Consider the following 21,269-nt stretch of genomic DNA (forward strand, 5'->3'; position numbering starts at 1 on the left):
CACGGCCTTCGTCGGATACCTGATGGAAGAGATAAGTTGGGTTTTTTTTAGACTTTCGGTGGGCTTGGTTGAGGCTCTAGCATCGTGCTCAGACCTAGGCCATAGCCCCTGCTTTGGGATTCGGCCTGGGCTCTAGTTGAGGCTCCAGCTTCGGGCCTAGGCCAAGATGCTGGCATTTCACTCGGGCATAGGCCGCGACTCCTGCTTTGGGCTTCAGCCTATGCCCTAGGCAAGGCCCCAGCTTCAGGTCTAGGTCTAAGCCAGATGCATTTGTTTAAAACAAAACAAATAAGGTTTGTTTCATTTGGGGGCCCCCGAATGAAGCAAATTAGCCTTATTCGATGTGTTTTGCACTTTTGTTTTAAACAAATGCACATCAGGTTTTGACTGAGTTGGAGAAGGAGTGAATTAGTGCATTACAGTAATAAGCTGAGAACCAGGAAAGCCAGGATTCAAATACTCCTTGAGACCTTAGGCAGGTGACTTTTTCTCCTGTTGCCCCAGGCATCCATTTTGATTGTAGGCTCTTTTAGGAAGGGACTTACTGTGGTTGAATTTGAATAATGCTCTGAGCTGCCTTGAGAATCATTTGGAAAGGTGAATTACAAATCCAAAGTTAATTTAGCTGGAAGTCCAAAGGATTGAAAATATTTGTTTTCGCATATTGTTTTAATTTTGCAATAGAAATGTTCGATTCCCTTAACAGTGTTAACTTCTGAGAATACAGCGTGCACAAATAAATTCCACTGCAGCTGGCATACATGTTCCAGCAATGTTACAAGTCACTCTGACAAAATTAAATTTCAAGATTATCTGAATTAGAAAGTGGTTAAGTGATAGACGACAGAGGTTAGTGATAAATGAAATTCACTCTAAGAAGAGAAAGGTGAATAGTGGCGTGACTCAAGGCTTGGTCCTGGGGACTGTTCTGTTCAATATCTATATGAGCGATACTGCAGAGGAGTTAGAGGGGAAAGGTTTGCTTTGTAGAGATGGCAAAAGGTCTGAAACAGAATGAACACCCCCCAAGGGCACAGTCAGAATAAGAAATAATCTAAGAAAGCTTGAGGATTAGATGAATACTTTACTATTAAGATTCAATGCCACAAAGTGCAGAGTCATGCATTTGGGGGTGCAGAAATCTGTGGGAGTGTTATGCGGTATATGGTGAACAGCTGATGTGCACAGACCAGGAGAGAAAACAATGCCTGACACTCAGGCCTATACAGAATGGTGCACTTGGCCGAGCGCACCGTTTAACGAGCAATTGGCCGTGAGTTTTCCACCGGCGTCTATTACCCCTTATATTGGTAATAGTACAAGGAAAATGCACGGCCAACCTCCCCCAAAACTAATAGCGCTCATCACATGCAAATGCATGCTGATGAGCCTATTAGTTAGTCGGCCGAAATACTGAAAGTAAAATGTGAGGCCAAGCCGCACATTTTACTCTCAGAAATTAACGTCTGCCCTAGCGATATTAAGTCAGAGGAACCAAAAAAAAAAAAAAAATCTGCCTGCTGATCAGAGGGTTAGACAATGGACACTCAATTTTGCTAATGTCCATTTTCTGAACCCGTGGCTGTCAGCGGGTTTGACAACCGACGCCGGTAAAATTGAGCATCGTTTGTCGGACTCGCTGACAGCCATCCCTAATGCTAATAAGGAGGCTCTAGGGACGCGCTATTGTCTCTAGCGCCTCCTTATTAGCGCGCAGCCTCATTTAAATAGAGAATTGCGCGCCCAGGAGAGGCACCTGAGCACGCATTGGGAGAGCAGGAGCTCAACACGGAGCACGGCTCTCCTGCACTTTTTAATGAATCAGCCTGAGTGTCAGATGATCTCAATGTAGAAAAATAGTGTGATAAGATAGTGGCCAGAGCCAGAAGGATGCCAGGGTACATAGGGAGAGGCATAATCAGTTGAAATAAAAAAAAAAAAAAAAGAGGTGATAATGTCTCTTTACAGCCTTCACCTAGAGTACTGTGTGCAGTTCTGGAGACCATTTCTCAGACAGGATATAGAGAAGCTAGAGACGGTCCAGAAAAGGTAATCAAAATGTTGCATGGCTTGTACCAAAAACCCTATGAAATAAGACTGTTTCCTCAATGAATAGCGAGACAGGGGGCTATAATACAGACATTTAAATATCTGAAAGGTATCAATACCTAAGAAGCAAACCTTTTTCAATGGAAAGGAAACTGTAGTACTAGGGGCCATGATAGGAACAATGTAAATAAATATTTTTCCATGAACAGGGAGGAAGATTCTTGGAATGCACCCTTCCCTCACCCCCACCACAGGAGCTGGTGGAGAAAAAAAAAAAACCAGCTGTGTTATAATTGGAATAAAATTATTGAATTTTTTTTTTTATTTTACTGATTTTATGTTGTATGGTTGTTTATGGGTGTTTTGTACTTTTTAATATTGAGTAATGTCTTATTTTACTGTAAGCTGATTTGTTTTGAAAAACAGCATAATAAAAGCAATAAACATAGAAACATAGAAAATGACGGCAGAAGAAGACCAATCGGCCCATCCAGTCTGCCCAGCAAGCTTCACACTTCTTTTTTCTCATACTTATCTGTTTCTCTTGGCTCTTAGTAACCTTAGGTTCTATTTCCCGTTGGCCCCCACCATTAATGTAGAGTGATGGAGCTGCTTCCAAGTGAAATATTAAGTTTGATTAGTTGGTTAAGCGGCAGCATAGCTCTCTGCCGTTGAAGCAGAGATATGCGTGAAGTATTAGTTTTACTTCTCCCCTGCCGTTGAAGCAGAGAGCAATGCTGGATATGCGTGAAGTATTAGTTTTTCTTCTCCCCTGCTGTTGTAGCAGAGAGCTATGCTGGATATGCATTGAAAGTGAAGTATGCCTTGAAGGTCACATTAACTATCATCTAATATTGAAATGCCTAATAATTGGTAATTGAATAAGCCTAATAATTGGTAATACCTATAGCCCATGAACCCATCCCTGTTTTTTTGTTGTTTTTGTTGTTTTTTTAATTTGGAGATGGCAGCCCTCCATCCTTCCGCTCCGTGAAGGTGGAACACCAACCACTGGCCACTGGCATCCCGCTCCGTGAATGCCTCTGTGGCTACTGCCACTCCATGCAGTGTTTTGCTGCCTCCTCTTTATACGCTGCCTCTAGACCTGATGGATCCACAGTGTTTATCCCACGCCCCTTTGAAGTCCTTTGCAGTTTTGGACTTCACCACTTCCTCCGGAAGGGCATTCCAGGCATCCACCACTCTCTCCGTGAAGAAATACTTCCTGACATTGGTTCTTAGTCTTCCTCCTTGGAGCCTCAGCTCGTGACCTCTGGTTCTGCTGATTTTTTTCTGACGGAAAAGGTTTGTCATTGTCTTTGGATCGTTAAAGTTTTTCAAGTATCTGAAAGTCTGAATCATTTCACCCCTGCTCCTCCTTTCCTCCAGGGTGTACATATTTAGATTCTTCAATCTCTCCTCGTATGACATTCGATGAAGACCCTCCACCTTTCTGGTCACCCTTCTCTGCACCGCTTCAATCTTGTCTCTGTCTCTTTGTAGATACGGTCTCCAGAATTGAACACAGTACTCCAGGTGACGCCTCACCAAGGACCTGTACAAGGGGATAATCACTTCCCTTTTCGTACTCGATATTCCTCTCTCTATGCAGCCTAGCATTCTTCTGGCTTTTGCTATCGCCTGGTTGCACTGTTTCACAGACTTCATATCATTAGACACTATAACCCCAAGGTCTCTCTCCTGCTCCGTGCACATCAGCCTTTCCCCCCCCATCGAATACAGTTCATTCGTATTTCCACTCCCCATATGCATGACTTTGCACTTCTTGGCACTGAATCTCAGCTGCCATATCTTCGACCACTCTTCCAGTTTCCTTAAATCCCGTCTCATTCTCTCCACTCCTTCCGGCGTGTCCACTCTGTTGCAGATCTTAGTGTCGTCCGCAAAAAGACAAATCTTACCTTCTATCCCGTCCGCAATGTTGCTCACAAAGATATTGAACAGGACTGGTCCCAACACCGATCCTTGTGGTACACCACTTAAAACCGCTCAAAACCAAATTAAACGAATAAAATTAAAAAATGTGTGGGAGAAAGACAGAGGATCCTAGTGGCAAGAGAATGGTTAATGACACCCTAGGATAATCTGCAAACAAGAAAGGATTGTTGGAGTCTTTCAGAAAACATCCGGACCTCTGGGAAGGGAGAGGTACCAGTGCTAGGAGACCACAGCCCACCCTGGGATCCTTACTTTTCCATGCCCTAGAGGGAAGGGTATCTCAGGACCCTAATACTCAAGGATACATGCACAGGTAAAGAGAAGTTTGCAGAATAAGTCTGGATATGGAAGTAACAAAGAACAAGTGTGCCTGGTCACAAATGATTATAACTGAAGATCTATTATAGTAACCTTTGAGCTTGCAACATCCTTCCAGCGGGTCCAGTCAGATCATTGAATTAGTAAGAAACCACACTCTAGGAAACATATAATTATTTAAAAAGTGGAGAAAACCTCATAAATGAGCCAGGGTATCACTCTTTTTTAATGATGTGAATTATTTAATGATGTGAATTATTTCTTTTTTCTAAGACAAGAAAAACAAAAGACACATCATTTCTTTCCCATATGGCCCGGAAAGTTCAGGTATACACACTCCCATTTCAAACGGTGGCCAGAGCATTTCCGGAAATGGGAGTGTGTATACCAGAACTAAGACATAATAGTGCATACAATTATTATTAAGGCCCCTGAAGAAGGTTCACGAAACACGCGCTGTGTCGGGCCGTGTGACAGTGCCATATGCGGAAAGAAATGATAAGTGTCTTTTGTTCTTCTTGTCTTAGAAAAAAGAAATAATTCACATCATTAAAATAAGAGATGTGGCAAGGATAATAAAGTGGAGAACCCAGTGATTACATTCTAGAGCGGTTATATAGTCACTTGGGTAACACATAAAAATATTGTTTTACCACAATAAGTGAATGCTTTAATTACAAATCTCTACATAAAAAAAAAGAGTGATACTCTTGGCTTATTTATGAGGGTTTCTCCACTTTTTAAATAATTATATGTTTGCTAGAGTGTGGTTTCTTACTTAGTTTGATGATCATTAATACTACATTGTGATCAGTTTTTTGATTTATTCAGTCAGATCATTAGGCAACGAACATCCATTTTGAGCAAACACTCACTGAAAAGGTTCCACCTGTGCACCTTGGGCCCTGGAGGTTTGCCTTTCCACCCATTTTCGGAGAATCCACCACAGGGCTGTAAATACTTTGCCAACACTTAGCCTTGGGGATCGAGAGTGAACCTGGCCTTCTCAGTCTAGCACCAGAAGAGGGGTTACAAATGAAAATCAACAGCACATTGTCATTAGTTTTGAACATTATTTGTGTGGTAATTCCTAAGAGCTTGCTCTAGGATGCAGGCTTTAAAATGTTTCTCTGGCAACAAGGAAATCCGACTTCTGTCCCTCCTCCTTTTCTTCCTAGGGAGGATTCTGTTTTCTGAGTGTTTGCTGTTAGTAAAGAGGGGACAGAACACGGTTTGATCATCCTCCTACTCTGCAGTGCAATAGCCTAGGTTAGCACAAGACACATTTTGCCCGGGAAACTAGTAAACATGTCATGAAGTCAGCATATTCATGCAATAAAACGATCAGATTATTTTTTAATGACTTAATTTACTCTTTGATCACATGAAACCGAAGTTAAACCGAGTTCCGTCCCAATACAGCCATCTGGGGAAATTCACAGTGCAGCCAACATAACACTGAAACCATATCAAAGGGAACAGGGCTTTGAATGTTATTACCCCCTGCAGAATACAATACCATGAACAAGAACAGCATGGTGATATCACAGAGCAGTCAGGCTACTTTGCGTCTTCTGGAGCTCCCATTACTTAATGGGCCCTATATTCTCTACTTTACTGTTTTTATCAGGCTTACCACATGCAGGATTTTCAAAGAGAGGAAAATTGGTTTAAGCAAGAAACCTTGATTGAAATAATGACACATACCATGTCAGGTTGTTTTTTTTTAATACGCCACCTAAGTATAACATTTTCAAGTAAATTTGTACTTAATAGTCTTATGTGATATGAGGATAAAATCTCAGGTAGTACGTGGAAAGAATTTTTGTGAATTTGGAATGTAACACAGAAACAGGATGGCTTATGTACTTTTGAAGATGCGGGATCCAGAATCGTATACCGTATTCCAAACGAGATCATACTAGCACCCCACACGGGGGCAATATCAACTCTTTTTTTCTACTGACCAGTCCTCTTCCTATGCACCCAAGAATCTTTCTGGCTTTTGCTGTTGCCTTATCCATCTATTTGGCCACCTTGAAATCATCAGATATGCTGGTCCCCAGATCATATCTATGCATGAAACAAGATGGTCCCCAGATCATATTCTATGCATGAAACAAGATACTCTTGTTTCATGCATAGAATAAACTTCACCTCCTGTACAGTTCTCCTATACTGTAGCTTCCTTTCCACCATTTCTGTGCCCTGAATGCACTTTTGAGTCTATCTGGCAGAGTTTTTCTGATCCCTTTGACATGATACATCTTGAAGTTAAAGAGTCTGTATGTTTTATATAAGTTGCTGGAAAAGGTCCAGGGAAAGTTGCTAGAGGGGATTTGGCAAACTTCACCTACTGTTCTGTGCTGGAGTACAGCATACACTTTGCCTCGCACGAGGAAAGTGCAATGTGTGTGACTGTAATCACAACATTCAATAAACATCTGTTGCAGCACAGAACTGGAGACAGTTTCCCATCTCAGGGCTGGCTGCAAGGTGTTGAAGTCAGAAGGCCTGTACACAGAGAAGCATAATTAAGATATCGCAGTTCATCCACGGGAAGCTGCCCAAGATACTGTTGTACCAGAAAAACCCTGGGTTCACGACCTGACGGAATTGCAGAAGAATGACAGGGGATATTCCCATTCCAACCAATAACAAGCTCAATGCCAGAAAACTAGACACTATGGTAAAGGAGAAAAAAAATGCAATAACAGCACTAACAGAGGTATCAGTAGCAAGCTACTGTTCTGTATTACATGTGGAGAGACAGAAGATCATCAAGTACCAACAGATGCAATCAGAGACCTGGAATATGTGACAGAAAGATACAAAAATAGTGCCAATTGTCCTGGGAGCCACAAGAACTTCCAAGCTCACCTGGAGCTGTCCCAGATAAGAAGTCTTGCAGGTGGTCAAACTCTGCGGCTGACAGCTGGGATGCATCTTTAGCCTTTTGGCCAGAATAACTGGCACACTGGATGATCCAGGTAGTCTTTTTCTGCCAGCAGGAAGACCCAGGAGAAGCAGAGCCCAGTCAGGAGCTTCACCTTTACCAGCCAACATTCCCCTCGGGTTGAACCTTTGGGTGCCGGGGCTGGCAGGACTTAGGTGAAGGTCTCTGCTGACAACTAAGGACATGTTCCAAGGGTAGGCTATGTTCAAATGCAGGTGGCGTTCAGGTGTATTGAGAGTCCAGGCAAAGGGTTGAGGCAGGCAACATTCAGGTGTATCGAGAGTCCAGGAAAGGGTCAAAACCAGGTATCCTTCTGAGGGAGAGGAAGAGGAATGGATAGGGCAAAGGCAGGCTGGCAGGCAAGGTAGGAGCGGGCTAGACAGGTGAAGGCAAGAACAGGCTGGTCAGCTGAAGGCAGGAACAAACAACACGCACTACTAGATATAGCTGGACCTGTTGCTGAGGCGTTGGGAGAGTGTCTGAGGCAGCCTTAAGAAGGAGGAGATTGATGATGTCAACAGAGGGCACTGCGGAGGCTTTCCCACTGAGGGGACTTTAAATCTTGCAGTGTTGGCACATGTGAATGCTAAGGAGGCCAGCAATGTCCTGCCACTTTGGAGTTGCTGGTGGTGTTCTGCCGTGTCAGGGATGCTCGCGGAATCCTGTCATGAAGATACCGAGGGAGGGAGGTGCTGCAAACCATGGACATAACACTACCCCCTCTCTTCGGCCCCCTCCTTGGGGCCTGGGATTTGGGTTTTGAGGGGTACTGCTGGTGGAACTGTTTCAGAAGATGGGATCCAATATGTTGGATGATGACTCTCATGAGTTTTCCTCTGGCCATATCTTCTAGGAGATCAGGTACTCAAGATTTTTGCCTCTCCCTCAGGAGTCCAGAACTCCTTGGGCTTCATATACCATCTCTTCCTCTGAGGCAACCTCCTGTGGTTCAGTCGGTATTCTGGAGGGCCAGGAAAGTATTGATAAACAATCAATACTTTCCTGGCCCTCCAGGGCCAGCGTGTTCCATATCTCATTACTCAATGAGATATGGAACACGCTGTGAATCTTTAAAGTGGGTGGTAGCTTAAGCTGGTAAGTGACAGGACCCACTTGCGTAATACTGGAAATGGTCCAATGAAGCATGGTGCTAATCGTAGTGAGGGAAACCAAAGTCATAAGTATCTGGTGCTTAGCCAAACTTTCTCATCCTTCTTGAATTGGGGTACTGGTCTCCTTCAGATATCAGCAGTTTTCTTGGCTTGCACAGGGGCCTTTTCAAACAGAAGTTTGATTTGCTCCCATAGGCTACGTAATTCTTGTGCTGAAAGTTGAGCTGCAGGAGAAGGGACTATCACCAGTAATAGTAATGAAAGCAGGGGTTGTTTCCCATAAACAATCTTGAAGAGGGATGAACCAGTAACTGAGTTAATGTGGTTGTTGTGGGAAAATTCGGCCCAGTCCTGGTGCCCATTGACATAGGAGCGAAGGAATGTTTTAAGGGTTTGATTACGATGCTCCGCTTGCCCGTTACCTTGCAGGTGGTAGCCAGTCGTGTGATCTAGTGTGATGCCAAATTTCTTGCAGAGGGTGTGCCAGTACTGGGGCCACCAGTACTGCCATAGAAGCAGTTTGAGAGTTTGTGCATGTCCAGGATGTCCTGCTACATTGGAGTCATGGGCCCATTTTAAAACTTTTTTACGCAATCTGGAAGGCACTACCATCTTCCATGAATGAATGGGTACCATTGTGGCCAGGAGTATCTTGGTAGGATCTATGATATGTCTTGGAGCTTCCTGGACATCCTCAGTATGAAAAGAAGGGGAGAGGTCATCTGCTCGATTTTTAAGTGTGGGGCAGTATCGCAACTCAAAATCGAAATGGCAAAAAATGAGGACCACGAGCTTGTCTAGGGTTAAGCTGCTCAACTTGATGAGATATTCAAAGTTCTTGTTGGGACCCCTCTTTAGGGCCAACTTGACTGCCAAGAGTTCACAGTCTCCAAAACTGTAGTTGTGCTCGGCCGAAGAGAACTTCTTGGAGAAGAAAAATACTGTGCTGGCTGAGGACAATCCCTACTCAAAGGGAAGAAACATCTACCTCCAGAATGAAGAGCCATATGAGATCCAGGTGGCATAGACAAGGCCCGTGGGAAAAACTTCAGTAGCCTCTGATGGCCAATCCTTATTGTTGGTGCCCTAGTGGGTAAGGGCAGAAGGAGGGCTGCCAAGGAGGGATAAACTGACGGTAATAATTAGCAAACCCTAGAAACCTTTGCAAGGCTCGGAGTCCAACTGGGCGAGGCTACTCTAGGATGGTTTTTACCTTGGCCGGGTCCATCTGAAATCCATCTTGAGAGACTAAATACCTGAGGAAGGGGAATTCCTCTTGCTTGAAGAGACTTTTCTCCAGATTGGTGAAGAGGTTATTCTCCTGGTGGTGCTGAAGGACGGTAACATATATACAACCATGCAGGTGTACAGCAGGATGTGGAAGATCTTGTTGACCATTTTCTGGAAGACTGCAGGAGCATTGCAAGCTTGAAGGGCATTACCAAATACTCACAGTGCCCACTACGTGTTTAAGGCGGTCTTCCATTCATCCCCAGCCTTGATGCGGATGAGACTGTACATGCCCCGCAAGTCCAGTTTTGTAAATATCTTGCCACTAGGCAGGCGATCAAAGAGCTCAGTTATTAATGACAGGGGTATCTATCTTTTTGGTAACAGCATTCAGCCCATGGTAATCTATACACAGTCTGAGAGATCTGTCTTTCTTTGTGACAAAAAAAGAAACCAACTCCTGCCAGAGAAGAGGATGGCCGAATGAATCCATGGGGAAGGTTTTCTTGAATATAGGTTGACATGGCAAGTGTCTTGGGTGGAGATAGAGGGTAGACCTGGCCCGCGGGGACATGGCTCCAGGAATGAGCTTGATGCCGTCATCATATGGGTGATGGGGTGGCAGGGTCTCAGCGGTTTTCTTGGAAAATACATCTGTATTCCGCATATTGAGATGGAAATCCCTGGAACTGCAGAAGCAACGGTCACCAGGAGAGATGGTCTCATGGATACCAAGCAGGAGTAGGTACATCCATGCCTCCAGCAGGCCAGCTCCAAAGTGGACCAATTAAACTGTCGTTGAAGCCATGGCAGGCCTAATATCACAATCCCATTTCACACATAGCGTACAGCATAATGCCCAGAAAAAAAGCTGTAGTTATTTCCAGCATTAAATCATGCGATAGCACGTATTACGCTATCACACACGTTAAACACCCCTTTCATAAACTGTACACAAACTCCTCCCTTTTGACTAACTTTTAAAAATTTGCATAAGCATCTTGCGATGTGTTATTTATTGCACGCGTTAAAGCGTTATCGCTGGCGTTAGGGCCCTAATGCGATTTGATAAATGACCCTGTTAGTTTGTGACAAACTAAAAAAAAACATACTTAAGAGTCCAACATTCAAAAAAACTTGGCACCTAAATTTAGGTTACTAATTAGGTATCCAAGTCTGGCACCTATTTTCATCTGAACTTCAACTGAAAATTCACATATATTTAGGAGCCCAAAAGTTAGGGTCCTCAGTTTAGACCTGCTATTCATTCCCTAAATTTAGGCCCCTAAATTAGGCATCCAGTTTTCAAAATCAGTGCTATGCTCCTAACTTTGTCTCTTCCCCTAACTGCATCCCTGTAGTCACCCATATTTTAGTATCCTAAATTCAGCAACTTAGTGAAACTAGAAAGTCCATATTCAAAAGCCATTTAGACGGATAATATAATAGTTATCCATCTAAATGGCTTCCCCGGCTACATTTAGCCTTTATCCAGCTAAACACAAGATAAGAAGGGGATGTTCTGTGGATGGGCAGGAGGCGTTCCGGGGAGGAGCAGATATTCGGAGTTAGCCGGTCAACTTATGCAGCTAACAGACAAGAAGTCTGTCCTAAAGTTAGCCGGGTATATTCAATGGTGCAACTATCTTCAGATTCCAATCTTGCACTCTCAAAATACACCTTCATTGCTTTTAAAACTGCACTTTTATTATTATTCAGAACTCTAAATATGAAATGCTTCCAAATATGGATGAATGACATTTTTTTTAACTTCTATAATTGCTAAATTAACTGAATTCGTGCTATTCAAAAACCCAATATACTGTATATTTACCTTAGGGAAAAACATCATGAGCTCCTTGCTGTTGAAAGACCGTTCTTTCCACTTGCTAAGGAGATAGTTGAAGTGGACACTCAAGTTGGTTTTATTTGATATGAGCAACACAAATATAGCAAATTGTCACTTAATACTGTAACTACCAATGCAAACCTGCTGACAAGGCCCCTTTAAAAATACACATTTCATCTGCCATTATTTTTTTTTTAAATAAATATCTGAAATGAAATAAAAATAATATGAAATTCTTCTGAGTTGATGGACAAGACAAATCTCCACCATGCAGTCTAGATACAGTTTGTGTCAAAATTATTTTTGGGGCATCTTTTATATGGAAGATACTTTGCATTCATTTCTAAATCACATTATGACTAGCAGAAAGGGCACTGCTTAAAAATGTCACACTGTACTGAGTGAAAAAACAAAGGTGCCTGTCAAATTGGATTCTGAGCTAGAAAGGTTATTTATGTAGTTTATTTATTTAAAAAATTTGTAGGCCATTAATCTGAAAATCTTAGTGGATAACAATTAACACACATAATAAAATCAGCAAAATAGGATCAGAAATATGCTAGAAATTGGAACTAAAAACTGAATTGATCTTTAAGCAAAATGACCTCAGTCTGTACAGAAAAAATTGATTTATATGAGAATCTAAAAATCTAAGAAGGGTCAAACAATGAACCAGGGAATCAAAACTTATGTGGTTGTCAGCAGTACTGTAACAGTGGCAGGACCACATAAGTTGCCATTTTGATGCAGTCTCAGCAATTACAATTACAAACGTGTATTTTATCCATCCTCAAAAGTGAGGAGAGTTCTATATACAAAGAGCATCCAAAATGATGACTTCCTCTGTGCACTGGGGATTCAGAATTATATTTCTATATACAACAAGCCCCTTGAATGCAAGAACGATACAGCAGATGGCCATGCCTCAGCTATGGACAGGGGTCATGAAATCCCAATAGTGCAAGCTATCCAGTCCTGAAAGCCCCCCAATCACTGGCAAAAAAGAAAGATCCCCCTCAATTGTTTGCTAACAATATATACAAGGGATCTGAAAGAACTGAACAGATTCAAGAACTGATTCCGTACAAGACAATCCAGCAAGCCCCACGCTGTTCAAATTCTAAAAGCAAGCTCATGTTATGCATGTAAGAAATCTGGAACAAGAATTTTAGTCAACTGCATGTTTAGCATTATTATACAATGCAAGTAATGGAGGGATGCCTCCAAAAAGTTTGAATGCATCTCTTGCATGCCTGCTTTTGGCGGACACATTTGCTGTGTGCATGGTTCATGGACCAGCAGAATTCTAACAGAACCTGCAATCACACTTCCAGACTTCATTTCCATATTTTTCATCATCTGGAATTATGATATCCTGTAACTCTGAGGAATTAGTAGACAGAAAATAAACTAGCAGGTCAAAAAATAATACAGAAAAAATGTGTGTAGTTCCCACCTTGAAATTCCTCTCTCTCTCTAGCATACATAAGCACCAGAAAAAGATCAGATTACAATCCACCAGCAGAAAACAAGTTATGCTTAAAGAACTGCAGTGAAAAAAGTGTGCTGGCTTGAGTCCACCCTGATATTAGAACTATTAACAGCTAATACACACCTTATAGAAAGTTTTTTTTAATGTTTTTCTGGGGCTGATCCGATTGCATATACAGGTCCCTGAGCTACGCTCTCTCTCTCCTTCACTTCCCCTCCCCCCCCCAAGCGCCCCCTCCTCTGGGTGTTCCCAGATCAACAAGTTCCCATCTCTGCCTCCTGTCAGCTGTCAGCTTCTGCACGCCCCTGTCCCTCTCGCTTCAGGGACTAGGAGGGGACCATTATGCTTCAGGAGAGCAGCAGGGACTGGCTAGGTACGCGCAATAAAGCTCTGCCTGCTGCCCCCGCCTGTGGGGGAGCTTCTGGAGTCTGCGTGTGCCACTTTTCACTGTTCTCTGGGGCTTCTTCTAGAGAGGACAGCGGAAGTTGCAGAAAACTTCCACAATACGCTGGAGAGTGGCATTCCAACGTTTTTATTCTGGCTGGATTTCCTTTTTGTCCAGATGCCAAAATGACATCAATTTCACACGTCTTTTAGCATCTTGCCTTTTAACGACAGCATTTAAAGCCGTTCCTACTTAATTCTTGAAATATAGCTCGTCTCTAGTAGCAAACTGTATTATGAGGCTGGAGGAAGGAAATATAGAGGCTTTGGCTCACTGAAAAGCGCCTGAGGCTATTAAACAGAAACATGGTCACCTCCCCCTCCAGGAGGCACCTGTGGAAAGAAGAGGGTGGCGGGGGGAAAGTGGAGAAAAGGAGCATGAGGAGAGACAGCCTGCAGCAAAGAGTTAGAAAAAGGGGAGGGGAGGGGAGGGGAGGGAGCCACCCTGGTCCCTGGAGCAATACGGGAGGAGGGGCGGGAAGATCTATTGCTGGGAAGGCACATAGAATTGTGAGCTTGATGCAAGTGTAGGGAAGGGAAGGGTCTATCTATATCCTGTCACTGTGCAGAATATGATAATTTATGGGCATTCTAAGCAAACGCCGTGATTGGTTTTGTTACATCCTACTTTCTTGGTAACTTTGTATAAAATAAAAAGAGCTTATAAATAAAAATGGGCAATGCATATATATATATATAACAGCACCTGCCCTCAGAGCAAGAGATGCAGAAAAGTTGCAGACCGAGCAGGAGTTTAGTGGATTGTACAAGAAATGGTAATAATAATTCATAATTCCAGTACACTGATCTATCATATACCAACATGCATCCGTAGAATCTGTTCAGAAAAAAAAAATGGTTGAACGTGTGTTGCCATGTGTCCAGCACACACGCCTGCACTTTTCTGTTCATATCCTAAAAGTGTTTTCATACTACACACAAACAAAGACAGAATAACTGTCCTAAACTATATATTTACCCATTCTCTCAAAGCCAAAAATTCAGTCTTTAATAAGAGAATCTGTGCGGTCAGAAGATTCCTTCCTCCAAAAACCTTAAGGCAACCCTCACGTACCTCTTTTACAGATGTCATTTTTTGCCTATGCGCAGGGCTCACGGAATCGTAGAATTCTACCAGAACCCGCAATCAAACTTCCAGACAGGGTTATTCATTTCCAATTATTTTTTCCTCGTCTGGAATAATGATATCCTGTAAGTGCTGCTGCTGCTGCCTCGCAGATCTGGCACAACACGTTATACTTTATGCACGCACGGCCAATTGCAAGAAAAGTTACAAACGCAGTCAAGGACTGTGTTCTGAAAAACTTGGGAGAATTAGCAGGCTGAAAATAAGTTGGCAGGCAAAAAAAAAAAAAAAAACACAGGAAACTGTGAATGCTGTTCCACCCTAAGATTCCCCCTTGCTCGCTCTCGCTCTCTCTCTTATACAGGCACCAAAAAGATATCAGATTACAACTCACCAGCAGAAAACAATTTCTGCTTAAAGAACTGCACTGGAAAAGTGTGCTGAGACGCCAATGGCAGCGAGCTAAAGCCTATCCCGACTGTAACAGCTCGTACGCACCTTATTAGAAGCGTCTGGCTGGGGCTGATCGGATTGCACATGGAGGTCCTCGGGCTACGGGACAGCTTTCCCCCGGGTGCTGGCGGATCAGCAAGCTCCCATCTCCACTCGCCCGCTGTCGGCTTCTGCACGCCCCGCTGGCTCCCCCTCTCCCCGGCGCTGCAGGGGCTAGGAGGGGACCATCCCGTCGCCGCCGGACAGCAGCGCCCTGCCGGTCAGGTCTCTCGGGCGTTGGGGGTAAGGGGAAAGGCTCAGCACATTCCTGCGAGCCGTGCCTGCCGCTGCCCCTCTGCCTGTGGGAATAGCCGGAGCCCGTGTGCGTGTGCGTGTGTGTCCCTGTCAGCGTGCTCCGGGGCTCCTCCTAGAGGGAACAAGGGGACAATGGCGTTTCCACAACTGGCTGACTGGGGGGAGAGTTCTTTACCTGGACTAGCTGGATTAATTTTGGTTTGAGTGTGCGGATGGTGAAATGGTCGAATTTTTATTTTTATTTTTTTACATGATGCCTTTTAAAATGTAGATTTCCTTTGTACTTATGGCATTCGTAGGCTGTCATACAAAATTGTTCACATGGTCCTCTCCAGTAAGCAAACTACATTGAAAAGTGAGAGGCAAACGAGATTGCACTCGCATTTACCCTAAATGACCGACTTTTACCAGCCTGGAGCTGGGGGCCAAGCTGCTGGTCTGGAAACTTATCGAGGGCCATAGCTTAATTCCTAGACCACAAGGTCGCCGACAGCCACACAGAACAAACAAATCCAAGAACACGTACTAATCCTCTCATGGCACTGAGTAGAGAAACTGCAGTGGTGGCTGCAAGCGGATCATCTATGGAAGGGAGTTTCCCTAATCCCATCAGACTGGCTTGTACTGACAATGGATACAATTCTCCTCTGTTGGAGAGCTCACTGTCAGGAGCTGACAGCGCAAGGGCGCTGGAGAGCAGAGTCTCTCTGGAACATGAATCGGCTGGAAGCCGGGGCGGCCATGTTGGCATGTTTACAGTTTGGCGACAGGCTGCAGGGTCGATTGGTCCAAATGATGTCGGACAATGCAATGACTGTGCCTTACATCAATTGGCAGGGAGGTACCAAGAGCCAACAAGTGTCGCAGGAAAGAAATAGATCAACTTATGGAATGGGCAGAGGTGCATCTCCAGATGTTCTCAGCCTAGCATGTTGCAGGCAAAGACAAAGTAAGAGCAGAATTTCTCAGCAGGGAGATTCTGGACCCAGAAAAGTGGGTGTTTTTAGACGAGGTGTTTCAGCTGATTCGGAATTGCTGGGGGCTCCCATTCCTAGACCTATTGGCAACTTTGCACAATGCAAAAGTTCAGTGTTTCTTCAGCTGCAGGAGGAAGTCATTGGGGATTGATGCCGGAAGACAAGTTGCTGTATGCCTTTCCTGCATGGCTCATGTTGGGCAGACTGATTCGAAGGACTGAACACCACAGAGGAATGGTGCTCTTGATCGCTCCAGATTGACCCAAGAGACCGTGGTATGCAGATCTATGGAGGCTCCTGGTGGATTTACCTCTTAGACTTCCAGCACATAGGACGCTGTTGCAACAGGGTCCTCTTCTTCACGAAAATCAATTTTGTCTTACAGTATGGCCCTTGAAAGGGTTTGCTTGCTGAAACGTGGACACGCTGCAGCAGTGATTTCCACTTTGCTAAGAGCTAGAAAGTTCTCTACTTCCTTGGCCTATGTGCGGGTTTAGAGAGTGTTTGAGGCCTGGTGTGAGGATTAAGTTACTCTTCCTTCCTTGGTCAGGATTCCGCTCATTTTGGAATTTTGCAGGATGGCTTGAATAAAGGCTTGGCTCTCAATTCCTTAAAGGTATTAGTAGCAGCTCTCGCCTGTTTCAAGGATCAGGTAAATGGTGGATCCTTATCAGCTCATCCTGATGTGGTCCATTTTCTAAAAGGAGTGAAACATCTTTGTTGTCCTTTGTGGTTTCCAGTGCCCCTATTGTTACGGTGGTGGACCCTTGGGCCGGTTGGGACAGTGGATGGTATGTTATGGAAGACCATAGCAAGTGTCCCAGCTGGGAGGCAGCTCGGAAGAGACTCAGAAGAGGCTTCACCACTGGAAGTCCGAGGTCCCCCCAGGAGGAGCCCGTAGAGACCCGGACCTCTTGGACTTAGGTGGAGTCCTATGCGACCAAGGACCCAGGCAGCGGCTGAAGAGATGGATGAGGGCTGGACCCAGGTAGCTGAAGAGTCTTCACCCTCGGAAGCCCGCGGCTCCCCCGGGAGGAGCCCGTGAGAGCCCAAGCCGCTGGGACTTAGGAGAATCCTCTGGGCCAGCAAGTACCGGATACCTGAGGTGAGGAAGAAGCCAAGGTCAGAGTCCAGGAATGAAGATGGGTCAGAAGCCAGATCCAAACCAAAGCCAGGGATGAAGCAGAACACGGAGTCGTGGACAGAGCCGGGTCGGAAGCCAGAGGTCAGAAGTCAATACCAAGCCAGGAACAGAAGCTGAAGACGAAGTTGTGGGATGGAGCCGGGTCGGAAGCCAGAGTCAGATGTCGATACCAAAACCAAGGGGCGGAAGCAGAAGACAAGTCAGGAAGCAAGCCGGGTCGGAGACAGAAGTAATCCAAAGTATTTGCAGCAACTAGCAGTCAGGAAACCTGAGGAACCTCGTTGCAAGGCGAGGATCTGCTCCTCAGCAACCTCGTTGCAAGGCGAGGATCTGCCCCTCAGCGTCTGACGTCATCCTAAGGGCGGTCCTGGAGTTTCCCCCGCTGGCCCCTTTAAATCTGGAGCCCCTGCATGCGCGCGTGCCTAGGGGGCGGGGCCAGCAATGGGGAATCGGCGGCGTCTCCCTCGCAGTGGGTAGGAGGAGGCGGAGCCGGGGCACGGCCCGGTCCCGTAACACCTATGGAGTCTTAATTTGGTTTTGGATTTTTTGGCAGGCTCTACGTTTAGACCACTACTTACTCTGCCCTTGTGGTTGCTGACCTTGAAAACAATGTTCCTTGTGGTAGATTATTCTGTGCATAGGGTTTCTGAACTGCAGGCCTTGTCTTACCAGGAACCATTTCTCTGGGTGACTCCAGGGGCAGTACAGCTGCGTACTGTTCCTTCCTTTATACCGAAGGTGGTCATTGAGTTTCTCTTGAATCAGTCCATCTCCCTGCTGTCTCTGGACAGAGAGAGAGATGTAGAGGAGTATCATCTTTTGCAACCCTTGGATGTCAGGAGACATATTGTCAGGTATCTGGAGGTTACTGAGCCTTTGCGGAAGTCGGATCACCTGTTTCTCCTTCACGGCGGTACTAGACAGGGAGAGCCAGCCTTGCGGGCTACAATAGCTCGCTGGATTAAGGAGGTAGTCACAGCTGAATATGTGGATGCTGGGAAGCCGTTACCTAATCAGGTAGGGCTCATTCCATTAGGGCTCAGGCAGTGTCATGGGCAGAAGTTAGATTGTTGTCTCCCGTCAACATTTGCCGAGCTGCAACGTGGTCCTCCTCACACACCTTTTCCAGGTATTATTGTCTGGATGCTCATGCCCAGGAGGACGCGGCCTTTGCACTTGTGGTTTTGACTGGACAGCGGGCAGCTTTCCGCCCTATTCGGGAGTAGCCTGGGTACATTACACTTGTTCTGATTCATGTGACTGGAAGCTAAGAAATGAGAAATTACTACTTGTCTGATAATTTCCTTTTCTTTAGGACAGTCAGATGAATCTAGCTTCCCTTCCATGGCATCTAATGATTGTACCATGGTCCTCTTGTATGCCTACGTGTTACAAGGGTTACTGGTAAGTGATACTCCAGTCCCTAGACTAGTGTTATTACATTCTCGTCTGAGTTCAGAGTTGCCTGTTGGCTGAGTATTGTAATGGTTATCTGTTTCTAATCAAGTTTTTTTGCTAGTTGGTGCACAGTTGCTTTTGAAGAAAATACTGGCAGGCTGATGTCACTGCAGGGGTATATGTACTGTGACGTCACTGCAGGGGTATATGTACTGTGACGTTCTGTCTCCATCTGCTGATAGAGGGTGCATAACCCAATTGTTCTGGATTCATCTGACCGTCCTAAAGAAAAGGAAATGATCAGGTAAGTAGTAATCTTTCATTTACAAATGCAGAGAAATGTAATGTGTACTACAGTAAGTGTGTGTATGTGTGTGTGTAACATAGTAATGATGGCGGAAAAGGACCACAAGGTTCATCCAGTCTGCTCAGCAAGCTTCTTATGGTAGTCTGTGTAGGTTACCTCCATGTTTCTCTTTTACTGGGTGATGAACCTTCTTGAAAATTCAGACAGTGCTGCCTGACCTGTAATGCTTATTGACTTGGCCGTAGAAAAAGTCCTGTGCTTTTCCCCTTATATCTGCGTATCAAAACCCCAGATCGTAAAAGTCAGGCCTCGTGTTGGTTGTCTTCTGAATGCACACCTCCCCCCCCCCCCCCCCCCCCCCCCCACCGCTGCCAAAGCGGAGAGCAATGTTGCGGTTGAAACAGGCAACCAACAAGTAAAATGAATAAACAAATTTAGCTGACAGGTGACTTTCCACTATCCGATATTAAAGAAGTTTTCCTCAGTATTTTATGCATTTCTTGTTTGCCTTCTAAGTAGTCCAGTAAGATCAGACAGACACAGGTATATAGTGGCAGAGAGGAGAGAGACCCTACAGGAATTGGGAGAGTGGGGAAAGGGAAGAAGGGAGCATAGGGGTTAATATAATGAAATGTAAAAAAAAAAAATTGAGCTTTCAGAAAACCACAGCTAAAAACAATCCACGAAAGAAATTTTGTGCCAGAATCATTAGCTGCAGGGATTTGACCTATCTCTGCTTTTAAATTTCTTTGTAGACCTTGCCTACGTGGACACCAGTAAAACCATCTCTTATTTACCTTGTCTGTACTAGTTTGCATTGATCTGTTTTTCCAAGTAGTCTGTCAGATGAAGAACAATGCTTTTGCAGCTTAGAAGGGAAGGCTGTATCAGCGCGGTTAAACATTAAACAGGCTTAGCACAGATATGCTGTGTTTGAGGCAAGTCTGTCTGACACACGGAGTAGCTACCTGTGTCATATAGATATTCCTGATCAAAGTATGAAAATATTATATTACTGAATACAAGAGCACACTTCTTGGTTTGATTGCAAAATATTGTCAGAGGTATAGGAAAAGGCAACCTAGGTGCATCTTAACAGGAGGTGGCATTCTTGTTAAGGGAACGGAGGTATACCACAACTGTCTTCCTCTGAAAAGCTCCTTCAGGCAGCCAATGATGTGCACCGCTATGTAGAGGATCTGGATTCAATTTCCATTCCTGGGGCCAGCCAAAGGAAGGTTGTGCACAGCAATAGGCAGTCAACTAGCATGGAAAATGACCACTAACCACCTCGGTTAATCCCCCTGACCTGACCACGGACCTGGGACCACCCAAAATTTGATAAAGCTTGGCAGAGAGAGGAGGGAGACCTTACCTGCAAAAATTAGTGGAACCAGGCAGCTGTGTTTAGCTGCTCAGCAGCAGCAGATTTTCAAGACATCCAATCTAGTCACCTAATAACATAGGGATGCGAGACTTGTGCCTACTTTCTTCCCTTCCCCCCCAAAAAGAGACACAACAACGTTATGGTTTACAAAAGGCCGCAGTTTATTACCCAACTCCAACCCAAGCCCATATAAACAAACAATACAGTAAATCAACACTTGTCCCACTCCCACCTCCATATCATTATGCCACCACGTGTTACGGCTATGGCTGCTGTGCAACCGCCTCACCACCAGGGGTCCCTCTAGAGCTGGCTCTCCTGACAGGCCCAGTCCATCTCCCTTGTCCACTCTATGTTCTGGGCTTTCCCTTATAACCCTGCCTGACAGTTCCCTCGGGTGCTTCGGCATCGAGCTCGCCTGGGCTCACTGCTCTAGCCTTCCTTGCTTGCTGTGCATGTGGTCCTTGGACCTTGCTTTGCCTAGCCTTGCGTGGCCTTCGGGCCTTCTTCCTTGTCTTGCTTTGCCTTGCCTTGTGCAGCCTTCGGGCCTTCTACCTTGCTTTACCTTGCCTTGAGCTGTGTGTGCCTTCGGGCCTTCTTCCTTGCTTTGGCTTACCTTGTGCTGTGTATGGTCTTCGGACCTTCTGCCTTGCCCTGCCTTGCTTACTCTGCGTGTGTGGCCTTCAGGCCCTCTGCCCTGTGTCCGTGTGTGGCCTATGGGCCCTCTGCCCTGCCGTGCGTGTGTGTGTGTGGCCTACGGGCCCTCTGCCCTGTTGTGTGTGTGTGTGAGGCCTTCGGGCTCTCTGCCCTGTG

The 21,269-nt window shown here is 45.1% G+C and overlaps 1 protein-coding gene across 1 annotated transcript in view; it reads right to left on the reverse strand.

Moving 5' to 3' along the window:
• The window catches only part of GHR (growth hormone receptor), a 531,792-nt gene extending 516,475 nt beyond the window's left edge, over window positions 1-15,317 (reverse strand). The window contains 1 exon segment of the mRNA XM_029578049.1: window positions 14,995-15,317. The gene's annotated coding sequence lies outside the window, so the exon portion shown is untranslated.
• Between the last annotated feature and the right edge of the window lie 5,952 nt (window positions 15,318-21,269).

Source organism: Rhinatrema bivittatum, chromosome 1 (genome assembly GCF_901001135.1).
Source record: "Rhinatrema bivittatum chromosome 1, aRhiBiv1.1, whole genome shotgun sequence".
In the NCBI taxonomy this organism is placed as follows: Eukaryota; Metazoa; Chordata; class Amphibia; order Gymnophiona; family Rhinatrematidae; genus Rhinatrema; species Rhinatrema bivittatum.